The sequence below is a fragment of the Macrobrachium rosenbergii genome, chromosome 15, assembly GCF_040412425.1.
Source record: "Macrobrachium rosenbergii isolate ZJJX-2024 chromosome 15, ASM4041242v1, whole genome shotgun sequence".
In the NCBI taxonomy this organism is placed as follows: Eukaryota; Metazoa; Arthropoda; class Malacostraca; order Decapoda; family Palaemonidae; genus Macrobrachium; species Macrobrachium rosenbergii.
In genome coordinates, this window is record NC_089755.1 from 46,607,621 (window position 1) to 46,632,406 (window position 24,786).

General features: G+C 36.9%; 1 protein-coding gene across 10 annotated transcripts in view; it reads right to left on the reverse strand.

Moving 5' to 3' along the window:
* The window catches only part of NfI (Nuclear factor I), a 473,509-nt gene extending 449,450 nt beyond the window's left edge, over nucleotides 1-24,059 (reverse strand). For 5 of the 10 annotated variants that reach the window (XM_067117590.1, XM_067117572.1, XM_067117579.1 and 2 more), the window contains exon 1: nucleotides 23,804-24,059. The gene's annotated coding sequence lies outside the window, so the exon portion shown is untranslated. The remainder of the gene's footprint in view (nucleotides 1-23,803) is intronic. The other 5 variants (XM_067117589.1, XM_067117583.1, XM_067117581.1 and 2 more) reach the window with 1 other exon arrangement.
* Between the last annotated feature and the right edge of the window lie 727 nt (nucleotides 24,060-24,786).

Sequence of the window (24,786 nt, forward strand, 5' to 3'; positions counted from 1 at the left end):
GGGGATGGAAAGGTCGCAATTAAATAGAACTATGGGTAACTTTACGTGGAAATCGCACATACCCTTGCTAGTTTATTATAAAATCTACTGCAGTTTTTGAGAGAGAGAGAGAGAGAGAGAGAGAACTGATATATATGTATATATATATACTGTATATACACATACTGTACACATACACACACATAATATAGCCTATATATAATATATATATACCCCATAAAAAGGGTCTTACAAAACAAGACAGTTTCACAAAACCTTCACAGGAGACTCAACAACAGCACGTCAGGGGCCCTACAATATTACTTCATTTATTCTAACCGTTGCACACTTCAAAAAGTTTTCTCATTTTAAGGTCGTCTTTGTACAAAGTTTGTTACCTTCACGTAATCTTAAAAATAACGCCTGTAACTCTCACAGTTTTGTAAGTGACAACAAACAGAACGGACAATCGCCATTACAATAGTCACAAAAGACAATGGTGGGGTAACAAAGTACAAGTAAATATTACTAAAAAAAATGACAAGGAAAAATAAAAAAATAATTGCGCTCAACGTTTAGGAAGCACCGAGTAATTTCATAGTTTAGCAAATGCTATAAAGTAAAATTTCTGTCCGAAAGCGCTGCTGCCAGTTCAGAGCCATTAGTAATTCAATTCCAAGTCACGTGAAAGAGGATTAACCATAAACCCAATCACAAAGTCGGAGGAAAGCAAAATTAAGGGACTTAACAAAGGCTCAATCGCATATTTTAAAGCAGAAAAAACACCACTGAAATATTTCCATTGTCCGAGGTATAAAAAAATGTTGGCTTAACGTAACTGTCATTAGGTAATAACATGGCAGCCATCACAAAGATTTATGGAAATGATCTTTTCTAGATATAAGATTATTATCAGCATTAAGTGGGTAGCATTCGCCTGATATATAACCGACAATAAATCTCGAAGTTGAAAAACTGCAACACGATGTTGTGTCTTGGTGTCACAATAATATTGTCCCAGGAAGCTGAATATAACATATTTGCTAAACTACATTTAGTGGATATGGCATTACATAACATTCATGATTAAATAATATACATGATTAAGCTGCTTACACGAATGTCTCTGAAACATGTCCGTTTTTAATTAAAAAAATAAGTTGTCTCAAAAATTAAAAGAAATTCCCGAAACGTCGACCCCTCCGAACGAGCCAACGGACCCAATCATAACACACGAATTCGTGATCACCTCAACGAAAGCTCAGCAACAGATCACATAACGATACCAACTGATTAAAGAGAGCCAACGCTCACAGGATAATGAAAAGGCCACAGGCATGCAATGAATGCCAAAACAACAGAGCAAAAATAAAAATCTCTCGGAGTTCTCAGAAAGAAATCTGTCCTCTTGGACCACGAAATGTTGTAAGACATTTTTCCCAGAAGAATATCAGTATTTTAAACGAAAGATTGGTCAAAAGGACAATATCCTTTATATACATACGTACATACACACACAAAATATATATATATATATATATATATATATATATATATATATATATATATATATATATATATATATATATATATATATATATAAACTGTTTCTACAGATTTCGATATATTTTTGCGAAATATTGCTTTTTTTCTCTTTACTACCTTGCTCAGGATATTATGATGATGGTGGCGAAGAGGGAGGAGAGAAAGCAAAAATGATAACCAAAAGACTGAGCTTGTAATTCAGATAGAAGAATTGAATCTTTCACTCAATGGCGTAACATGTATTGCACATTACTATCGATTTTATATATATATATATATATATATATATATATATATATATATATATATATATATATATATATATATATATATATATAAATCGATAGTAATGCAATACATGTTACGCCATTGAGTGAAAGATTCAATTCTTCTATCTGAATTACAAGCTCAGTCTTTCGGTTATCATTTTCGCTTTCTCTTCCTCCTCTTCGCCACCATCATCATAATATCCTGAGCAAGGTAGTAAAGAGAAAAACAAGCAATATTTCGCAAAAATATATCGAAATCTGTAGAGCGAGTTTCTGATAGCCTGTTCGGCTCTCAAATTCACTGTCATAAATAATGAGAGGTGAACATGCACTCAAAAGATGGAACAGGATTTGATGTATTTCGTACAGTATAATACCGGATTTAACTCTTCATTAATAATAATAATATTAATAATAATAATAATAATAATATTAATAATAATGAGGATTTTCTGAAAGAGGGGAAGTTTAGCGGTTCACCCACGATTCAGCAACAAGGATGAATGCGATATTGGGAACCAGCTTACTGGCTGTTCATAATAATAATAATAATAATAATAATAATAATAATTATGAATTTACCTCCCAACGCTAAGTGGGGCCACACACATACGTGATCATTACTATTCTATAATGTATTCGTATCCCATAATAAGAAGCCCACCCTTCACTGAGCAAGAACAACACATGTCCCACCATGAGAGAGAGAGAGAGAGAGAGAGAGAGAGAGAGAGAGAGAGAGAGAGAGAGAGAGAGAGAGAGAGAGAGGTTTGAACTTTTTCATTGTGTCAAAAACCTGTCTCCTGTTTTAAAAAAAATTTTGATTAAATACTTTCTTAATAAATGTTAAGTTACGTTTGTCTAAAAGATCTTTCTTAAATAGATGGACACTCTTCGAGCTAAAATAAAACACGAATAAACGAAAAAAAAAGTTCCAGAAAACAAAAGCACAAACTATCTCGGAACGTCATCCCAAATATCGAATAAAAGCAGAGCGAGATTCACTAATTTACGATGATCTGACGTCACAAATACGAAGGTCACAGGCGACGACGATAAAACTAAATGTTCTTCTGGAAAATAAGTCTCTGGATAAGAGTGACGGAGAAATGTGCTTTGAAAAGTGCGAGATGCAATTACGTAAAACACATCCAAACACACTCACACACACACACACACACACAAACAACACCCACCAGTAGGATAATATTCATTTCATGAAAATCCTAGCAGGAGCTCACAGGCCTACAACCAACAAGCAAAACAAAGTATCATTTTAGCCCATAGCATCTAGGCATACCGCAGCATACACTAAATAAATTTTTCTGTAATTTTCCAATAGGAATTTTACACACGTGACTGCAAGCAAAGCACAAAAGCAATTACAATGACGACTTCACTGAACATAAAGGGAATCCTTAACAGACTAGTCGAAGGCCTAAAGGCATCAATCAAGCAAGCAAACTCGACATGAGAGACCATAGTAGTGTCTAGGCAGACCAAGATGACTCACTCAGACAGGGAACGTGAACAGGTCCATGAACGTTCATAAGCTGCCGCGAGATTGCTGTTAAATTAAAGCCGTTAAAAATGAGCTACTTTAACAACGTTCGCCTTCTAAATACAACTACGAAACTGTTATACATTTGAGGTCAGTGACTAGTAGTTTATTTTTAGACGCAGAAGTATTTTCATAACAAAATTTTGTTACCTAAAACGTCGTTAAGACATTCTAGATACGAAGGCATATTATTTTGTTTGTTCTACAGAACAGTTATCAGTGAAAAAATATATATATAAATATTATATATATATTTTTTTTACTCACGTTCGCGTCCCTCTTACTCTGGCTTTCATTTTTAAAACATACAAATCACAAACAAAGGTAACGAACAAAAAAAAAAAAAAAACTACTACTACTACTACTACTACCAGCTTCTCACATGATCATTAACATCAACTCAGACCAATCAATATAGTCTTGCAAGCCTTGACAAAACGTTGCCACGTGAGCAATTTTATTTTATTTGATTTTATTTATTATTATAATTTCTTTTAGGAAGTCGAAAGACATTTTGGCTGCGTCGACGAACTATACCGAAGGTGTCTACGCACTGGGAAGAAATTCTTTAATGCTTAAAGGACTTTTCCAACCAAAGGGGAAACTCACAGACACAATTGTGCTTTGCAATGATTTACTTTAAGTAGCCATATTTGATAGAATGTATAGCGTATATAAAATTATTCAATTTAAAAACCTAAAGAAAATGTGCATGGAATGACGCTTTAGAGTAGGATTATATCCCATTCCTACACTGAAAGCTGACATCAATAATTAGGGCAAGTAAAACGTTTTACTGTAAAATGAATAAAAAATCATCGCCCTAAAGTACTGTATTATAATAATAATAATAATAATAATAATAATAATAATAATAATAATAATAATAATAATAATAATAATAATAATTAAAAATGCTCATCGTATCATGAGTCTCGAAATGGAGAAACAAATCCACAGTTCATACACAGTATGTACAATATGTACATATACATAACTGTGGATTTGTTTCTCCAATAATATAATAATAATAATAAACCAGCAGTGTTTCTTTACCCATTTATAACCATCATACGAAGAGAATATAATAATAATAATAATAATAATAATAATAATAATAATAACTTTTACAGCAACAACAGCGCTTCTCATCCTCACGCGATAAAAAAAAAAAGAAGCACGAAGCAATAGCTTCAGACCATAAGGAAAAAACCCCGACAATAAAAGCTGTAGACAAGCCAGCCTCTGGCTACAATTCACGGGGCAAGGAACTCGCAAGATACTCGCTGTCAAAAAGACTCGAGATACAGTAACTAAACCTTGGGGAGAAAATAGTTGCCTAGACGCAGGTTCTTCGCGAAAATATTAATATTATCGAATAAATAGCATATGTATTCATTTCTCTTGTAACACACACACACACAAACATACACGTACACACACACATAAACACACACAAAGAATGATACGACTTGTATTTTTACTCATTAAGTTTGACTACACTGACATCATCAAGTTTTATGTTTGCAATAAATTAATAAATAAATCGAAGAAAAAAATAAATATCCATGTATATATACATACAAAACACACACACACACACACACACACATATATATATATATATATATATATATATATATATATATATATATATATATATATATATATATATATATATATATATATGAAGTTAAACTTATAAGTGAAAATACAATAGACAAATAGACGAGACAGACACCTTCCTTAGTCGTATCATCCTTTTTTGCACCTTCTCTTTCTCTCCAGTTGGGTGAGAAGGGGGAGAGGGGAGAGTGGGATGGAGGGTTGTGGATAGGGGAGGGGGGGACTATATTGTAAAGAGTACGAGTAGGATGCTAGCAGTAGTCTCCAAGGGCGTCGTCCGACAGATATCCTTGACCTTAACCTGCCAAATACGAGAGAGAGAGAGAGAGAGAGAGAGAGAGAGAGAGAGAGAGAGAGAGAGACCCCAGGGGCTGCAATTACGTATACATACATCTGGCAACGAAAACCTGAAGCATGCCTCTCGCAAGTAACCATGCCATTACTACTATACGCAGCCCTCTCTCTCTCTCTCTCTCTCTCTCTCTCTCTCTCTCTCTCTCTCTCTCTCTCGCCGATCACGAGGGAGCTCTGATCATCGCCAGATATCGTACCAATTAAGGAACGGGTTTAATCGCCACAAGAAGAAGAAGAAGAAGAAGAAGAAGAAGAAGAAGTAGAAGAGATAGATTCCTGTGGAAGTGGATATTCCACTGGAGAATATTCCCCGAAGAAGACAGAGATTCCCTTGAAGGAGAGGGCAGATATCCACAGAAAGACAATATCCACTGAAAGACGATATTCCGAAGACAATATTCACATGATAAATAATTAAAGGATGATACCTACTCTCCAAGGAGAAGAATAACAACAAACTATATATATATATATATATATATATATATATATATATATATATATATATATATATATATATATATATATATATATAGAGAGAGAGAGAGAGAGAGAGAGAGAGAGAGAGAGAGAGAGAGAGAGAGAGAGAGAGAGAGAGAGAGAGAGAAGAGGAAGCTAAGAAAAGGAGAGGCTGAGATGGATCACAGTAGGAATTATTTAAGATCAAGAGGAAGAGGAAAACTAAAGGTACCTATGGAGGAAGTGATGGACCTGAGGAGAAAGGAAACCAACAATAAAAATGCACAGGTGAAGAATGATAAAAAAATGAAGAATGATAAAAAGTTTAAACAATGAAAAGAACTAGAAACATCTGATTATCGAACGCACAGTCGCCACCAAAGTAATGATTTGTACACAGAATATTCAGTGAAAAGTAAGTTATAAGCGAAAGGAAAAGAAGATTTCATAAAATCTCAACCAAAGAATTGCTGATGTCAGCAATTTAAATGAAATGAAGTTTGCGGCAGCTGCTCCTAAAAATCTCCCCTGGACCCACTTAAACCAAATATCACCTGTCAGTTTTTATTTTTTTTTTTATCTTTAGCTGACGAGTGGCACGCTCTCTCCCTCTCTCTTATCAAGAAAAACACACACATTAACTGTAACGATTCATAATGTTACAGTTTCTTTACATACTTACATATCCCAACACAATTCCCAGTACAGGCTATCTCTACCAGCATAATAATTTTAAACAAACAAACGGGAGATTTTATGGAGTACACTCACACCAACATGACCTTGAGAAGTAATGGCGGTCGGTCTACAAGGCCTCGTCTCTGTCTCTCTGTCTGTCTCTCTCTCTCTCTCTCTCTCTCTCTCTCTCTCTCTCTCACATCGCTAAAACTGGAAAAGAAAGAAGCTTACACATAAAACCCTTAAATTACGACAGTCATTCCCGAAAATTACTATGATAATCTGGTAACAATATGTAATTGTTGTAACTATTGATATGTTTCTACATTTGTTTTTTCTTTTAAGAAAGACAAAAAGGTTCGTAGCGACTCGAGAGAGAGAGAGAGAGAGAGAGAGAGAGAGAGAGAGAGAGAGAGAGAGAGAGAGAGAGAGAGAGAGAGAGGATCAACGTCCCCTTGGACTAATCTGAAATGCTGGAACGAAACTGGACTCATAAGCATTACAACGTGTTTAACTCCAGACCAGGAAGAAATTCCAACCGAAACCTGTTGAAAAATGAAAAATGAAAAATGAAAAATGAAAACATTTGCTAATAAGGTATTTCATCACTTTCTCAATATGGAAATGAATTCTTCTCTATAATGCTTGTAAAAAAATAATAACAAATTTCTTCTCTATAATGCTTGTAAAAAAATAATAACAAATTTCTTCTCTATAATGCTTGTAAAAAAATAATTACAAATTCATTCTCTATACTGCTTGTAAAAAAATAATTACAAAGTTCTCAATAATGCTTGTAAAAAAAATTAAAGAGTTGGAATAAGAAGTACCAAGAATAAGATTTTGGAGTCAGAACTGAATATATTTGAGTATATCACAAGGAGCAGGATGGTTGAACTTTCTCAAAAATATATAGCTGCTACTTCATGCTAATAAAGTTTACATTCCATGACCTTTGCTTCTAGAGGATGCTTAGATTGGAAACAGTCATTCTGACGACACTTGAAACCCGGCCCAAAGCGATCTTTCCTTCTTACTTACCCAGGTCCTCAATTGTACATTTAGCCCGACCTACAGCGATCTTTCCTACTCAAGTTTCTCAAATGCACACAAAACCCGACCTACGGGAATTTTTCCTCAAATGCACATTGGGCTTAGCTTACAACGATCTCTTTGTCAGTTCCTCACATGCGCACGAAGTCATGCCTACTCGGTTCTACTCCACGAAGTCATGCCTACTCGGTTCTACTCATTTCCTCAATCGCAACTTCCTTCGGTACCAATCCATGCTTCATTCGTCATTCACTCAAGTGCCTGCATTTCTCGTTTTTCCGTCTCAGTCAATTATTCATTTGCAATTAAAGGCATAAAAAAAATTGAGCCTCCATCAGGCTAACAAACATCACTAGAACACAATCATTACTTCCTTGAACCGGCCATCATTTTAAGTAAATCTACAGAAGCATATCTTATTCATTTTAAACTTCAAAGATGTATTCGCTCAAAACCCTAATATCCGACGCTACCCAATAGACTGCGATTTTATCGATGGTTTCGCATGATTCACCTTGGCCCATAAATACATACATATATATATATATATATATATATATATATATATATATATATAGCAATATGCTCCACATAAAAAACGCATGAAATGTTGATATGTCCGCTTGCCTTCCTCTAACTCAATAATATGACCCGCATTTATCTAGTTCGAACAGTACAAAGCGATACGGTCCATTAATTGTCTGGATATCTTGCAAAAGAGAGAGAGAGAGAGAAGGGCGCCATCACTTGACAACACCTTGGCTTACAATACATACACATAAAAATGGAGTGCACTTCTTCATCAGAAAGTAACTAAGTACGTCCACTTACTGTTTACAAATTACTCTGTCATGCAGCTTTACACTCGAGCAGACTATTAAAAGTCAAAGACTAGAGGACCTCCCCAACCCACAAAAAAAAGTGGCGGTGGGGTGGGGCGGACGCGTTTGGGCGGAAGTAGAGATTCCAAAACTATCCCTTTAATGTTCCTCGTTTCTGTTGCCGTTATACAAAGTTCTTTGTTTCTGACCAAGGCCTCACTCATTCTGTACGACACGTAACAGACTATCATGTCTAGTATTAAAGTATTCTTTTAAGTTTCAATATACTAGTTTACACTCTGTACCACATCATTCAATCAACTACCCAACACAAGATATCTTAGAGGCCTTTTTTTTTTTTTTACTTATTTATTTATTTATTTATTTATTTTTTCCTTATTTTTATGCGTTCGTCGGTTTGTTACGGAAATTCCCTCAACTGCTCTACGGTAAATCTGGCAGGATGAGGCTACGTACCTTATCTTTCTCCTCTCCCTCAGTACATGTGTCAGTTCCTCATTGGACGGGTGGGTACCGTTCTCAGCTAGCACTCTGCTGGCCCCGCGTCCGATTCTCCGACCGGCCAATGAAGAATTAGAGGAATTTATTTCTGGTGATAGAAATTCATTTCTCGCTATGATGTGGTTCGGATTCCACAATAAGCCGTAGGTCCCGTTGCTAGGTAACCAATTGGTTCTTAGCCACGTAAAATAAATCTAATCCTTCGGGCTCAGCTCTAGGAGAGCTGTTAATCAGCTCAGTGGTCTGGTTAAACTAAGGTACACTTAACTTGTACATGTGTCTCTTTCAGTTTTTTACTTTTCAACAGGTCAGCAACAGAAAACGTGACAGAGAGCATCAAAGCGTGCCCCAGCGTGAGGGTTATTATCCCAGATTATCTTGCTAAACATACGTTTTTTTTTTTCACCTCAAGGGACGAGATATCAGGCAAATAACTAACTAACACTACAAGTTAATAACCAAAATATCACAAAGCAACGATACTTTTTCAAAACAACACATCTAAGAATTCTGAATTTAGTAACATTCCTCCAAAAAATATGTTGGCCTGAAGCTTAGACTGCACGGACGGCAGTAATGGTCTATTGAGTGGAACTGAATATAGAATTTTGGCCAAAGGCCAAGCGCTGGCACCTATGAGGTCAATCAGCGCTGAAAGGAAAATTGAGAGTACAAAGGTTTGAAGGGTGTAACAGGAGGAAAACCTCGCAGTTGCACTATGAAACACCTGTTACGAGAGGGTGGAAAGTAAGCCGGAAGAAAGCGAATATGAACGGAGGTAGGGTAAAAGGAATGACAGGGGTTGCAGCTAGGGGCCCAAGGGACTCTGAAAAGAACTTTAAGTAATGCCTACAGTGCACCGCATGAGGTGCACTAACGGTATACTACCCCCCTACGGGATGGTCTACTGAGCTTCGTATAGCTGAACACTGCAGGTACAATTCAGCATGAGTCTGTGCTGTTGTCATGGTCTGGCGTGAATCGACTATCAAAGGTTACTGGATAGCCTATGGAAACAACCGGTATAACTGGATCTTGCTTAAGCGTGAGCGGTAAAAGACCAAGTTGCACTCACGTCATGAGCGGGAATGCTGGATGAAGCTACACATGCATTCGACGCACTTGATAACCACTTCCAAGAACAACTTTTATTTGCATTAATCACAGTGCTTAGTAAGGACAACGATAATGACACTTACCGATAAAGAGGCAAGGTATATGCATATCAGAAAAAATTCCTGTTTAGTTGGAATTTCAAATTAATTATTGAGCCAGAAAATAAGAAATGCTTCAGTAAATTTGAGATATTGTTTACATACGAGTATGTATCTTAAAGCATAATTATCATCGAAGGGTTTTCCGCTTGCTTATAAAATAAAAATGAAAAGAAAAAATCAAGCACTGGCAGAAATTGAAACTATCCGGTTAACTACGATCTACGTAGCACAATAGGGCAGAAAAAAAAATAAAAGAAAATCCTGCTCGTGTAAGACATAAAATAACTCGACCAACAAAGAGCAAAGTAAAATATCGAAATATTCCCTGCCTGGTTACAAATCTCCAGCAAACTGTTGAACCAAAAATCACATCCTGTTTGGACAGAATTTCTAACTGACGACGTGGCTACTACCCTGGAGCCTTATCTAGCAAATCGGCCACCCAGATAAACCACCTGGCAACGGAGGAATTCCAGACCCTCCGGCCAAAACCTGGAAATAATAATCCAGTTCAACTTGGGGAGGATAACCCTGCCATCGCGGGGAATCTCGCCAGGCCAGAGCATGTTAATAAAGAATTGAGCACAGTTTAAAATAGCGACTTGGTTTCAAGCCATGATACTTAGTTTGACACCTGATTATATAACTTACATATTCAACTTATACAGTATATTGAACTTATAAACTTATAAACTCAATTTCCAGTTTAACTTATATGGTTGTAAGTTCTACTTGCATTTAAACTTATAAACTTAAAAGTTCTATTTGCAATTTAATGGACTGATTCACAAACTACTTAGAATATACTTAAATTGATTGAAATGAACATAGAATTTAGGCCAAAGGCCAAGCACTGGGACCAGTGAAGTCATTCATCGCTGAAACGGAAATTGACAGTAAAAGTTTGAAAGGTGTAACAGGAGGAAAGCCTCGCAGTTGCACTATGAATCAATTATTAAGAGCGGGTGAGCAGTAAGATGGAAGAAATAATATGAAAGGAGGTAAAGTAAAAGGAACGAAAGGGGTTGTAGCTAGGGGCCGAAGGCACACTGCAAAGAACCGTAAATAATGCCTACAGTGCACTGCACGAGGTGCACTGACGGCACTAACCCCCTACGGGAAGAGTAAATTTAAAAGTTCTATTTGCAATTTAATACTGATTCTATTTAAAAGACTGATTCTTAAACAGCTTTGAAAGAACCATTGTAAAATGTTTTTTTAAATTAATCGAACCTCCAAGAATGGAATTCTATGCCGTTCATGTATCCCGTATTCCTCGAAATCCCAATTCGAATGACGGCTTCCACCCCAACTAGGGTAACAAGCCATTATTCCAATGACACTAGCTTTATTGGGAAATCAATCAATCCTTAAAATACAAGAATATCATGACTACTGATTTAAAGAATTTATCACTCACAAGGAAATTTACGTCACGACATTATATATATATATATATATATATATATATATATATATATATATATATATATATATATATATATATAATACACACATCTCTCTCTCTCTCTCTCTCTCTATATATATATATATATATATATATATATATATATATATATATATATATATATATATATATATAATAATAAAAAGAAAATTCCGGTAAACTTTCTAGATATTCCCAAGTCCTACATTTAACGAAAATTAAAATGTAGAACCGTTGGTGTGGAGTGTGAAGAAAAATCTTTATCCTTTTTGTATATTAGTTTAATGATAATGGGGTAATTAACGAATCTGTTTGTTTACTACTGAGACTGGATAGCTCTTGAAACTAACTGTTTGACAGTTAAATATGCTTTATCAATCTGCCATGGAGTTTTCTGTTCAGCAGTCCAGCCCATCCAGCCCAGTCCAGAGTCCAGATTCCGGTCGAGAGCAGTATTGTATCAAGCTCCTCTAGATATTTTGGAGATTCTACATTTCGGAAAGCTTGAATGCAAGTAGACATGGAGCAGTAAATTCCACCAAGGTCAAGTGAAGAGATTTCGAGGGGGGAGGAAGGCTACCCATGAAACACTGGCTTTATCATCTTGTCTTTGTGGTATTTTCAAGACCAGCATCTTACGGAACGTAAGTCAGTTGAGAGTTTTTACCCAGACTCAATAAGACTTCTGTTCGTTTGACTGACTTGTGCCTATTACGGATCAAATCATGGTCGCCGACACGTCGATAAAAATTAAAGTAAAGGACTAGATCGCAATAATTACGATTTAACTTATGCCTGTTATTTACAAACCACTAACATTTCGTTCTGTCTAATAAGATATTTTCCTCCGTAACTTGAATTTACTCTTTGCATGATTACTAATTTTCATTTACGAAACTGACGCGATTACATGAAGCTAGTTAGTTGATGAGACTTGCTGAATTTCTTATTGCTTACGTTAAATTTATTATCAAATTATTTTCCCACGGTAAATTGGTTACTTTAAGAGTTGTTCTTAACGGTCCATTATGTATGGTGAAATGAATTTCGGTGGAGAGGAAATGGAGCATGCACTCCAAGATGCCTTGAGTGAGTTCCTCTCAGGGCAGAGAAACGGCACTCAACAATACTTGTAATTTTAGCTTTTAAGTTCAATAATTATCTGTGTATTCGGATTTACATCCTCACCGTTTTTTGCTATTTTTACCATTACATATATATATACTGTATATGTATATATATTATATTAAATATATTATGTATATATATATATGTATACATATATATTATGTATATATATTATATTATATATATGTATATATTATATATATAATATATATATATATATATATATATATATATATATATATATATATATATATATATATATATATATAGAGAGAGAGAGAGAGAGAGAGAGAGAGAGAGAGAGAGAGAGAGAGAGAGAGAGAGAGAAAATTTAACCATAAGCCTTTACCCTTTACAAAAGGATGGGGTAGGAATCGTTAAAACTGTCTGCCGTCCAGCTACCAGCAAGACTTTTTGGGGTGAGGTTGCTGGCACATGCCCTTTCCAACTAGGTTACGACACACCACAACGCTCAAAGGTACCACAAAGAGACTTACAGAATATGAAAAATCAATTTATTTTTTTATTTTTTCGTTAATTCATTTAACCAAAACAATAATTCATTTAACCTAAAGTCAAACATTTTTTTTCACACACTAACCCGTTATCTTTGAGCAAATTATTGCCCCTTAATCTCACCCAGTCTTCTCTCTTTTACGTGACATCGTGTATAATTCCCCCTCACTCTCTCTCCCTCTCTCTCTCTGGGTCTTATCAACGCAGCATACAGATGCTGTAAAGACAGCAACTTATACCCCCTAAAGTAAACACTTAATACTTCCACGCCAACACAACAGCCAGGATCATCCCGTAGTAACTTCCTGAAGTTTACGGTGGAGAGCAGCCTAGCGAGTAAGCGTATCCGCTAACTCGTGCTTATAAAGCAGAAAGGAAAACGTTATTATTAATTTTATATTTTTGTTGTTGTTTTGGATACTACGAACGTTTTTGTCAATTATGCAAAATACTCATAAAAAATTGTATTAACGAGATTGTTATTTTTCTGTGATGATGTTATTATGACGTTGTCAATAAGGGAAATTTTTTTTGTGAGAATTTAAGGGATTTTTTTTTTCAGAATTTTCACAAAATGATCGTGGATGTCAAATTTTTTATTAGAATTCAAGGGAATTTTTTTCAGAATTTTTACGAAATACTTGTGAATGTCAAATTTTTTTACCAGAATTTAAGGGAATTTTTTTAGAATTTTTACAAAATAATTGCGGATGTCAAATTTTTTTATTAGAATTTAAAGGAATTTTTCCTGAATTTTTACAAAATAATTGTGAATGTCAATTTTTTTTTAATCAAAATTTAAGGAAATTTTTTATCAAAATTTAAGGGACTTTTTTCAAGAATTTTTACAAAATAATTGTGGATGTTTTCGGTGCTAATACGGGGCACGAAAGTGGGTGTGCATCAACCTTGCCATCAGTAATGGCTACTTCACTTTTTTCTAAAACGCCCAACCTTTACGTTAAATGTTAATTCCCAAAGCTAAATCAGCTTCACTTAGCTCGTGACGTCACTCATCCGACAGCGCCCCTTGACAAGTTAGCCTCTATAATCGCAATGACAAGTTATCACTGTAAATCGATATACAATTGTCTTTTGTCCTAATCAAGTTTCGACGTCGATGCAGTCATTAATACACCAAGAATCACAACAACTCCGCGTATCGATCAATTGTATCTTCTCGTCTCTTGATCCATGGAAGATTGTAAAATTATTCATGGAACACTAAATTTTTAAATAATTGAAACAGTACTGTGATAACGTCTATTCATAAAGCTGATTTACACTAGCTGTGGTTGTCTTTATTCATAATAACATTTTCGGTTATGAACTGAACTGAATATAGAATTTAGGCCAAAGGCCAAGCGCTGGGACCTATGAGGTCATTCAGCGCTGAAACGGAAATTGACAGTAAAAGGTATGATAAGCGTAACAGGGGGAAACATCGCAGTTGCACTATGAATTAATTGTTATGAGAGGCTGGAAAGTAAGATGGAAGAAAGAGAATAAGAAAGGATGTACAGTGAAAGGAACGAAAGGGGCCTGTACATACACAGAAACATATATTTGGTTATACAAACGTATATACATACGTACAGTAAAAGACATGTGACGTTCCACTTAACAGCAGGAAATCGAGTCAGACGACAGTAATAAAAAAAAACACAGTAATGACATCAGCCTGTCCAGAAAAGTGGGAAAGTTTACATACCTCTGTGGAAGCCATTCCATTTACCCACCGGAATACATAAAACGAAGGGGAGCCTGCCATCCCGAGTAACTTAATATATTTCAACGATTTTTTTTTAATTATTATAAAAATTTGGAAGAGCAAAGAAACCAACTTTGACTCCAGGAGAGTTAAATAAGGCAAGACAATGCCAGGACGTGGAAGACAAGGTCACTAGTGAGGAAATAATGGAGACAAACAATTTATCAATAACCAGATATTCACGTACAAGATATGACACGCAGCCCAATGGACGCGTTTCCAGATCTTATTCTTTCCGATATCCATAGCCTGTAAGATTTACCGAAGGGACGTGGCGACTCCACCACCTACAACTGGAAGGTGCAACCAGCGACAGCTTATGGCAGCAGAGGATGGATGTACAATAGTCAGATAAACTCCTATTACTCAAGTCAACGGTTGATGCGCTACTCTGGCACGTAGATGAATTTTTAGATAAAAATCAACGGGTGACGGGAGTCTGTCGAGTCAGATAACACTGCGACAATACTCTAACTATCCTCAGATTATAATCAGGATTCCGGTAAAGCGACAATAAATTTCCTTGAGTAAACCATTCTAAAGCCCGAGAAACCTCATTTAGACGTCAGGACACATTTTGTGATAGGAATTCATTGTGGATCCCTTAGCATTCCCATCCGTGCTGTTGGAATTGCATTCAGAGGGGATGGCTCCTAAGGGGGTTAACCTTCCATTTCTTGGAATGTCTTACTGGAAAGAAGTTACTGGCCACAAGCCTTCCTTAGCTGACGGCTACCAACAACAGTCAACTAAAATCTGGTATATAATTCACTACTGATATCAATAAAAGCTAGATGGATTTTTCAGGAAACGAGTCTAGTTGTCCCTCCAACCAGCGTTTCGGGTGTCTCAATGGGTGGAGAGAGAGAGAGAGAGGGGGGGGGGGGGCAGGCAGGCAAATGTAACTACATATAATAGTTATAATATGCCACATTATATTCCGCAATCCTACCACATAAAATGTACTGTGTATCATGTACATATTTTTCTGTGTGACTCCAACTACCATCACCAATACCCTGGGCCTGGCACGATCACCTTCGGGTAATCCTCCCCGGGGGCAGGCTCTCTTGCCACTGGCTTATCAAAAGTGCTCAAAATGATGATACCTTTGGTCAGCGCAGAGAGACAATACAGAGTTCTTTTTGGGCTTAGGACGACAGCCTATGGATAATCCCACCTGGGGTCAACGTCTCTCGCCACTGCACTGGCCTGCCCATAAAATATGCGGAATGAAAACGCTTTGGTGTAATATTCTGAAGGGGAAGTTCGGTACAGGCTTAAAAGTTCGTAAATTCTGAACCTGAAGTACTGAAAAGATTACAACCAAGGTCTGGCCTCATTAAAAAGTTTCGAGCTGGAGATCGGTATGATTTCTAACTGCACAACTGTTGTAAAAAGAAAAAAGCAAATGCAATTACTTCCCAAACGGATCCTGACACAACTTCGTAACACCAATAAAATAAAGATGCAAAACATGGGCAGTAAAAAACAGCATTACCATTTAAAAACACACACACAAAAAGGCAGGATGTTGCTTATGGAAGAAGTCACCAATATAAGGATTATTTACTAGTTTAAATGTACGAAAAATCTTACTTTACCATATTGTAAGGATTTATACAAGGCATACGTACGCACACATGTATGTCCGTCCATACAGCTTATCCCTCGTCATCAGCGCCCAAATTTGCACACAATCATGCACTAATGAGAAAGTACATATATCCTCGTTATGAACAGAACCAGAACACCTGAAGGGCAACAACGAACAATCATTTCTATTCTGCCTTCGCATCTTTCCATATAAATGGACGAAGAGGTCCGCCATTTCTTTATTCCATCACCCCGCGCCTTGGAAATGCAGTCGACCACCAGCGGCCGCGCGACATGAGAGGAAAATTATGCAGATGAAGGGCTAACGTACATTGTTAGATAAAAAAAAAAAGGGGGGGGGAGGGGAGGGTGTCAGGTACGAAAAAAATAAAATAAAAGTTGCGGAACTACACACAAACTGGTTTGCAATGGTACGTCAGAGGGTAACCAGAAATCACGGGCTACGAAGCCCACGATTTGTGCAGGAAAACCACGTGGGAGCATTCGACCCTTACGATGGAGCAGGACCCTGGGATGGAGTGATGCGAGAAAAGGGGGTCTCCTCTCCTGCCTCATGCGAGCTCGAAAGGCGTTTTAGATAGGTTGAATGCCTGATTTATGACTACCCTGGCCCCACAGATAAAAGGTTATTTGATTATGGCCAAAAACATTTGAGAGATACAGGGCCATTAATATATCACATGAACAGGGAAGGCGTGTGGAACAGTAGGTGGACACCAAAGAGACATTTAACCTTAGAGTAACAGACACTCGAACTATGCCATTAAAATTTATACACCCTTGAAGACCCCAAGCATGGATAAAAGAAAAGGACTGATAGTAGGATCAAACTCCCCTGGTCGGAAAACACCAAGCATTACTGGTGACTGTAACAAACCTTAGCAAACTAGTGCTGGTGGTAATGGTAGTCGGTCGCAATTAGGCCCAAATGTCAACCAGTAGAGTTTAATAACAGGATATCTAGGTATATGCCTTCAAGGCAGCAAGCAGAAACAGAACAAAAGCATTTTAAAAAGCATGGCTGCAGGCATCATCTCCAGTCATGAAACTAACAGGTGACGCTAAAATTCCGTTATGGGTCCAGGTATAAAAAAAAGGTGAAATAATACTTTTTTGTTTCCCCTGAATAACCTTCCGCCACTAAGTGAGGAATATAAAGCAGGTTTTTTTTAGGGGGTTCCAGGACTCGGTCGTACACCTGGAATCCAGGATGAACAAAGGCCTCCTTCCTATACAATATCGTTGCTGAATTAACATAAAAACTTCAACATTTTACTTTTTCCCGGTGGACAGAATGGGCCAGAGATTGTACTGTCAGGGTTTTAGCAAAATACTCCTAATTTAATAAGAAGTTACAGGTTGCAGGTGACAAAATAGGTTTCTGTAAATGACAGAGGAAAAGCCTGAACGGTGCCTAGTCATTTCATGCGAATTCCAAGAAATGCTTAAGGAAATACACGATATCTCTCTCTCTCTCTCTCTCTCTCTCTCTCTCTCTCTCTCTCTCTCTAGTTACAGGAAAAGGAATGAGAGTGAAAATAGTAAAAAGCAACGTACAAAAGTTAAATAAATACTTAAGGAAATACACGATCTCTATCTCTCTCTCTCTCTCTCTCTCTCTCTCTCTCTCTCTCTCTCTCTCTCTCTCTCTCTCTCTATATATATATATATATATATATATATATATATATATATATATATATATATATATATATATATATATATATATAGTTACAGGAAAAGGAATGAAAAGGAATGAGAGAAAAATAGTAAAAAGCAACGTACAAAAGTTAAGTAAGAAATACTTAAGGAAATACACGATCTCTCTCTCTCTCTCTCTCTCTCTATAGTTACAGGAAAAGGAATGAGAAAAGGAATGAGAGTGAAAATAGTAAAAAGCAACGTACAAAAGTTGAATAACATAGGCGTATATTAAGCAGTAATCCGCTTAATGCTGTAGGTACTGTGCCAAGAAGTACAGAGGAGGACACGCATGGCTGAAAACACACTCAATGGAATGCAACGACAAAGAGCAACATCGTACAATTCCATCTTGACGCTCAAGATGTATTAGGTTTCTCGTCCAACTGGCTTCGGTAATAGAAAAATGAAAGGTATCATAAAGCAATCAAGGCGGGTGGGGAACAAGGCAAATACAGAAATTTCAAGGAGTAAAATAGCAAAATTAGCATATGCAGTGTTTTACAGGTTTCGTAAGTTATAAGAGCTGCAATTGCATTCCAATTAATAAAAATTCTGATCTGAAAACAGGGCGATTCGCAAGTACAGAACCGCTGAAATAATCTCTTGCAACACTAAAAGTTCCAGCAATTGCTCCCCGTCCAACTTCAACCAAAACTTTCTTTTTTAAAGGGACTAATCACCTACTGAATGTTCTCCCTTTACCTGTATTCTCTGATTTTCACAATGTTCCCTCTTGCAAGTGAACAGTATATATGTTCCATCTATTTTTTCTTATATATGTTCCATCTATTTTTTTCTAATTTACGTCGAAGATAGGTAAGGGCATTAAGTGCCCCCCACCTACTCTTTATTTTTCTTCTGATGAAAATGTCAGAAAGAAGGCCTTGAATTAAAATTACCTAAAATCTCTTTTAAAGAAAGAAAATCCACGAAGCAGGATACGTTATATAACGGAGCATATTACGTGCACACGTCAGCGTAACAGATTGCAAGAATGATTTTCAGAAATTTTCTCACAGACTTAGGTCAAACTCATCAGTTTTGGTTAGGACTAAATAATTTTCCCAAAATATTACAAACCAAGCTGACAAAAATGTATTTTGTAAGCAAAGGTGTGGATGGGTAAGAAATTTTTAAGATGAAATAGAGGCTAAGCATTTTGTATGTACAACCAACGAAAAAAAAGCTGAGATTTTTGCTTAATAAAAAAACAAATAATCAAAAACTCTCTCAGAGAGAGAGAGAGAGAGAGAGAGAGAGAGAGAGGGGCTTTACCCTTTCTCAGTTCCAGCGATAGATCTCAGACCAGAGACACCACTACAAAACTAAATAACTCTACAGACGATAAAAAATTAACCTTAATACAAAGGCTGACGAGAAAAAAACTTCATACCTTACATACGACAAACATGAATGATAAACACAAGAGGCTAGGAAGTAAAAATTGGACGAAGCCAACAGAATTAGCAAACTACTGACTGACTATCTCTCTTATATACATTTTTACATATATGAAGCCACAAATTTCCTTTAATATCCAGTTCACTATAGCTCGGGAATAACTTACACCCAAGGGGAATCATAAGTGATAAAATGTCACCAGTGGGATTTGAAATGCTGCCTGGTTTTGGGAAAAAACGAAAGTACAGTGACTATGACCACTGAGCCATCAAGAGAGGCTCTTGATGGTCTAGTTCGCATCCCGCTGGTGACGAAACATTTATCACTTGCTCCCCTTGGGTGTAAGTTATTCCCGAGGTAGAGTGAATTGGATATTCAACGAGATTTGTGGCCTGATATTTCAGAATATTTATATATAGCCTACACATACACAATATATATATATATATATATATATATATATATATATATATATATATATATATATATATATATATTATATATAGCCTACACATACACAATATATATATATATATATATATATATATATATATATATATATATATATATATATATATATATATATATGAGAGAGAGAGAGAGAGAGAGAGAGAGAGAGAGAGAGAGAGAGAGAGAGAGAGAGAAGAATTTTTAATTTTCTCTCACGCTCACTTATCCTGTGGGTTCATATTACTGATTGCAAGAGACGCTACATTCCTTCTTCTACCGAACTCTGCCATTCTCTCTCAGATTCCTGCAAGCTACTTTCTTGCAAGAACAGGATATGCTTTTTTTGCATGTCCTTTATTTTTCTTTATTTACCTTTATGAATGCTATTTACTGGGCTTTAAGTTACCTACCCATTCAACTTTCATACAAACACAAAAAGACATGCGAGAGAGCGCGCATTAAAAAAAAAACTGCAAAAGTTGAAAAAAACATATTTGAAGGGTTAGCTTTGATTATTACCATAACGAAGGACTAGTTTCAAATACCCAATTATTAATCATTATTAAAGTAAAATAAAGCACCGTATTACAAGCATATTACACTCCTAATCTTTCCAAATTTTTGTACCTGTCCCATACACAGGGAGTAGGATGAAAAATGGACAAAAAATTGTTATTTCTATGAGAAAATGTCATAAGGCATGAAGTGATCTTTAGTGAAACCTGTCGAAGTGACAGTACGAGAACGACGCCTGTGATACTGCAGTTTTTGAAATGGAAATCTCTTGGCAGTTCTGGCGAGAGGAGAAGAATGAAACCCAGGGGGAAGAATTAACTACCACGAGAGTACCTTCGCGTTCGTCTCTAGCAAAATAAAATAAAACAGAGGAAATGGGAAAGAGTAACAAGTACTTAGATCGAAAATTCTCCGTACGCTTTACCCAATAGTCTGCGTCAGATATTACGGCACCGTAATTTAAGAGAGATAAGAATCATAATTTCCATGCCGGGATTTGCACTGCAATCACATGGCTAACAAAGTCATTCTTCTCATTGCCCAGTGCATATACGTGTTTGCGTTGCCTTCGCATTGCTCTTTACTGCCTTCAATAAAGAATGATGCATGACTTTCTGTCAAACCTAAACAAAAATACAATCAAAATGCTTTTTAGCCTGACAAAATATAAATTTTACAATGGTTGGCTTAACTGGCATGTATTTGCAAGGCGTCAGCAACAAGACTTTAACCTTGACCTAATCTTGCTCTTAACAACTATGAAACTTCGTCCAGGATCACATTTCCCCAGCCAAGGAACTATCCTAGTTTACTGGGACAATGATTGTGATTATCGCAAATTTATTCAAATTCGTCTAATAAGCAGGCGTCAGCTATTTAAAGTCAACACACTACAGGTGGCTTGTAACTCAAGTTAGGCCTAATAATCTTTTTGGCAAGATTTTAATGAAATCATACACATAGCATAACCACTGAATGTTCCACTGAGGGGAACTTAATTTTCAGATGAATAGTTGATTACTTTAAGATGGAAGAATAAGAATGACTGAATTTGATAGGAGCACACGTATTGCACCGAACTATCCTTATCGAACATAATTAACCTTACGACACCTAAACCTGACCTATCATGGTCAAAGGCATTCGACCCAAACCTACCATCGTACTCCCCCAGAAACCTTTTCAACTATACCCAAGCAAAACAATCGTCCACTGTCATAACTCTGAACTAGACTACTACTATAAAAATTAACCAGGCGACTGCTTGTGTACTAAAGCCCACAAGCTATCTTCAGTACAGTGATACTCAGTTCAGAATATAACTTCGACTGACCATAATGGGAGTCTGCCTTGGTGGGGAAGGGAGAGTTGGGAGGGTGTGAGATCAGAGGTTAGGCTAGAGGAAGGTAAGATATGAAATAACACGTTTGAAAACGGTGCCGGTCTTCAGATCTACAAAAAAGGCAAGTTGAGGTTGGTCAGTACCTGGATGTATGACCACCAACGAACGCCAGGCAGTAAGATGCCCACTATACCGTTGTTCTCCGTGAAGCAGGCGACATTGAGTCTGGTCAGTACTTGGATGGGTGACTACTATTGAATGCCAGATGTCTTTGGCACCCAAGTTGCTGTAATCATCTGTGGTGGTGGTGGGAAGGTGGGGGGGAGGTGGGGAGAGACAGGGGGCTACTACCATCCTCATTCCAAATATCAATGAACAGAGCCTTGAAATCACAATGGGTCACAATAAGACTTCAGCCCGCAACTGAGTTGGGTAATGATGATGATGATGAGTTCCATTCGGCTGTCCCTCCTCCCCAAGTGTCGATATCATTCGTCCACCGGAAATGAAATCTCTCTACTACCATATGTATGACATATGTGTTAAACAGCAATTTGCATAACAATTATGTCACTTGAGGGCTGACTCTACATAATATTCCCAAATGTAATTACATGAGACGGTGTACCTACACAGGCCTACATATTAGATATCCCAAAACCTTTAAATAATAAATGTTACATTATTTAACAATAATTACAAATCTTTCAATACTCGAGCAAGAAAGCGGTGGGTTGGTTTAGATTGAGCCGGTCTTAAAACAACACAAGCCCTTGAATAGAGTAGGCCTGTAAATGTGATGAACAGAATATGAAGATTGGTACGGATCATAGGAATCGCCCCAACTAACCGAGACGAAAGATGAATTTAAATATCCTTAGCAATAATTACAACTAAGTCTGTCTACTATATATGAATAGAGCTCCGTCCCTCACTCCCGCAAACGTGCCATATAGTAAACACAACTACAGCGCATTACGGCTCGGCAGTTACGTAACCTCACTACATCTCTTACCACGACGTTACAGTGTAACTCTTCATCCACAATCGTTTAAATGATTTTTGGGATGTTTCTTGGAGTCTAACTTGTAATCAAAGAAAAGAAACCGTATTTGTAACAATACTCTTTCAGTCAAGCAAACCATCTAAGATCATGAAGTACTCCGATTCTGAATATGAACAATGACCCGTAACCTATTAATAATTAATATATATACAATGTATATATATACACACACACATATATATATATATATATACATACAGTATATATACATACATACATCCATTACATATATATATATATATATATATATATATATATATATATATATATATATATATTGTATATGTTGGATTTCCTTGACATATTTCTAATACGATTCAGCCAATAGTTAAAATATAATGTAATAGGCCTAATAATTAAAGCTCGCATCGAAGACACTAACAATCGAATAGGAGAGGATGAGGGCCACTTCCAAAGACAGGCACTCGAGTGCCTGGTGTAAGGATGCCACCACTATCGTTTCCTCCTCCCCCGTCTCTTAGCGCTCCAGCTCCCCCTTGCCCACCCCCAGGGAGGTGGCATCTCATCCGATCAGCTGATTTCTTTTGCAACATCGCTGTGCCAACTTCTTCTGTGTCTCATCTGCACTCTGCCAAAACCAGAAAAGTTATATAGCCAAAAGGAGGCTCCTGCCAGCTCGAGGCCATGCCAATGTTTACCAGCAAGGCCCAAATGAGCAACGTCGTCGACAGGGGCCCTCTGATGTCTCTACTGGGGTCCAAAGATAAAGGAAAGATTTCGTCTGCTGTGGACCAACTTACCATGATCGTGTGTTGTTGGTGTTGGTGGCGGGACCCCTTCTCGTTTCTGCGCTTTATTCCAATTTGTCATTAACGACACCACTTGACAAGACATTCAGTCACTAAACACAGCCTAACACAGTGACATGACACTTCATACACATATCGTATTTAACGCTTCACACTCAAAAACATCGGGGAATATAGTGGCGTATTAGATAGCAATGAGTCGTTGTTTTGTCAAGACACTGTCCGCACAGAGTCATTTCACGTGAAGAACCTTTTGTTGGGTTTACTCTTTCTATAATCTTGTATTTATCTCACCAAATATTTTACTAAAATAATGATTCAAATAATTATTTTAAATTCATAACCTTCAAAATCGGTGACGATTTTATTACAGCTCGAACGTAAGAGCACGGTAATTATAGGTTTTGTTTTGACTGCAGTGGTAAAAGGGGGCGCGCCTAGGATCTGCCGAATAAGGAAGACTGGGATGAATTGTAGGCGGGGCGTCTTATCTAACTCCTCCTATCCAGTGACGCAATTATGACGTAGCGGCAGGCCGCCAAGGCTACAACACGTGGGGCCGATACAAGTGACAAAGTTGTCATACCGAACGGATTATTGACGACTTTGCATGATTGAAGTAAAGGATAGTTTTTTTTACCGTGACACATTAAACCTGATTCTCTGTATCTACCGAAACGCAAAATTAACGTTAATTAAAAAGCAAGGATTCATGAATATATGAATATCATGCAATTTTGGTACAGATTTAGCAATTGCCGATCACCGGTTTGCGGAGAGAACTTCAGGTTTTAAAGTAACTAGATGGCAGCGATATGCAGAGACCAACTGAACAGGCGATCGAATGTCCTTACCTAGCCCATGCTCGAGGAAAGGAAAAAAGGTTAGGTCTCCTCTCCAGAGAAACATATTTACTCACCTTTCCCGGATTTGAATGTTTTGAATACGGGAAGAAAACACGGCCGGGAAGAAAG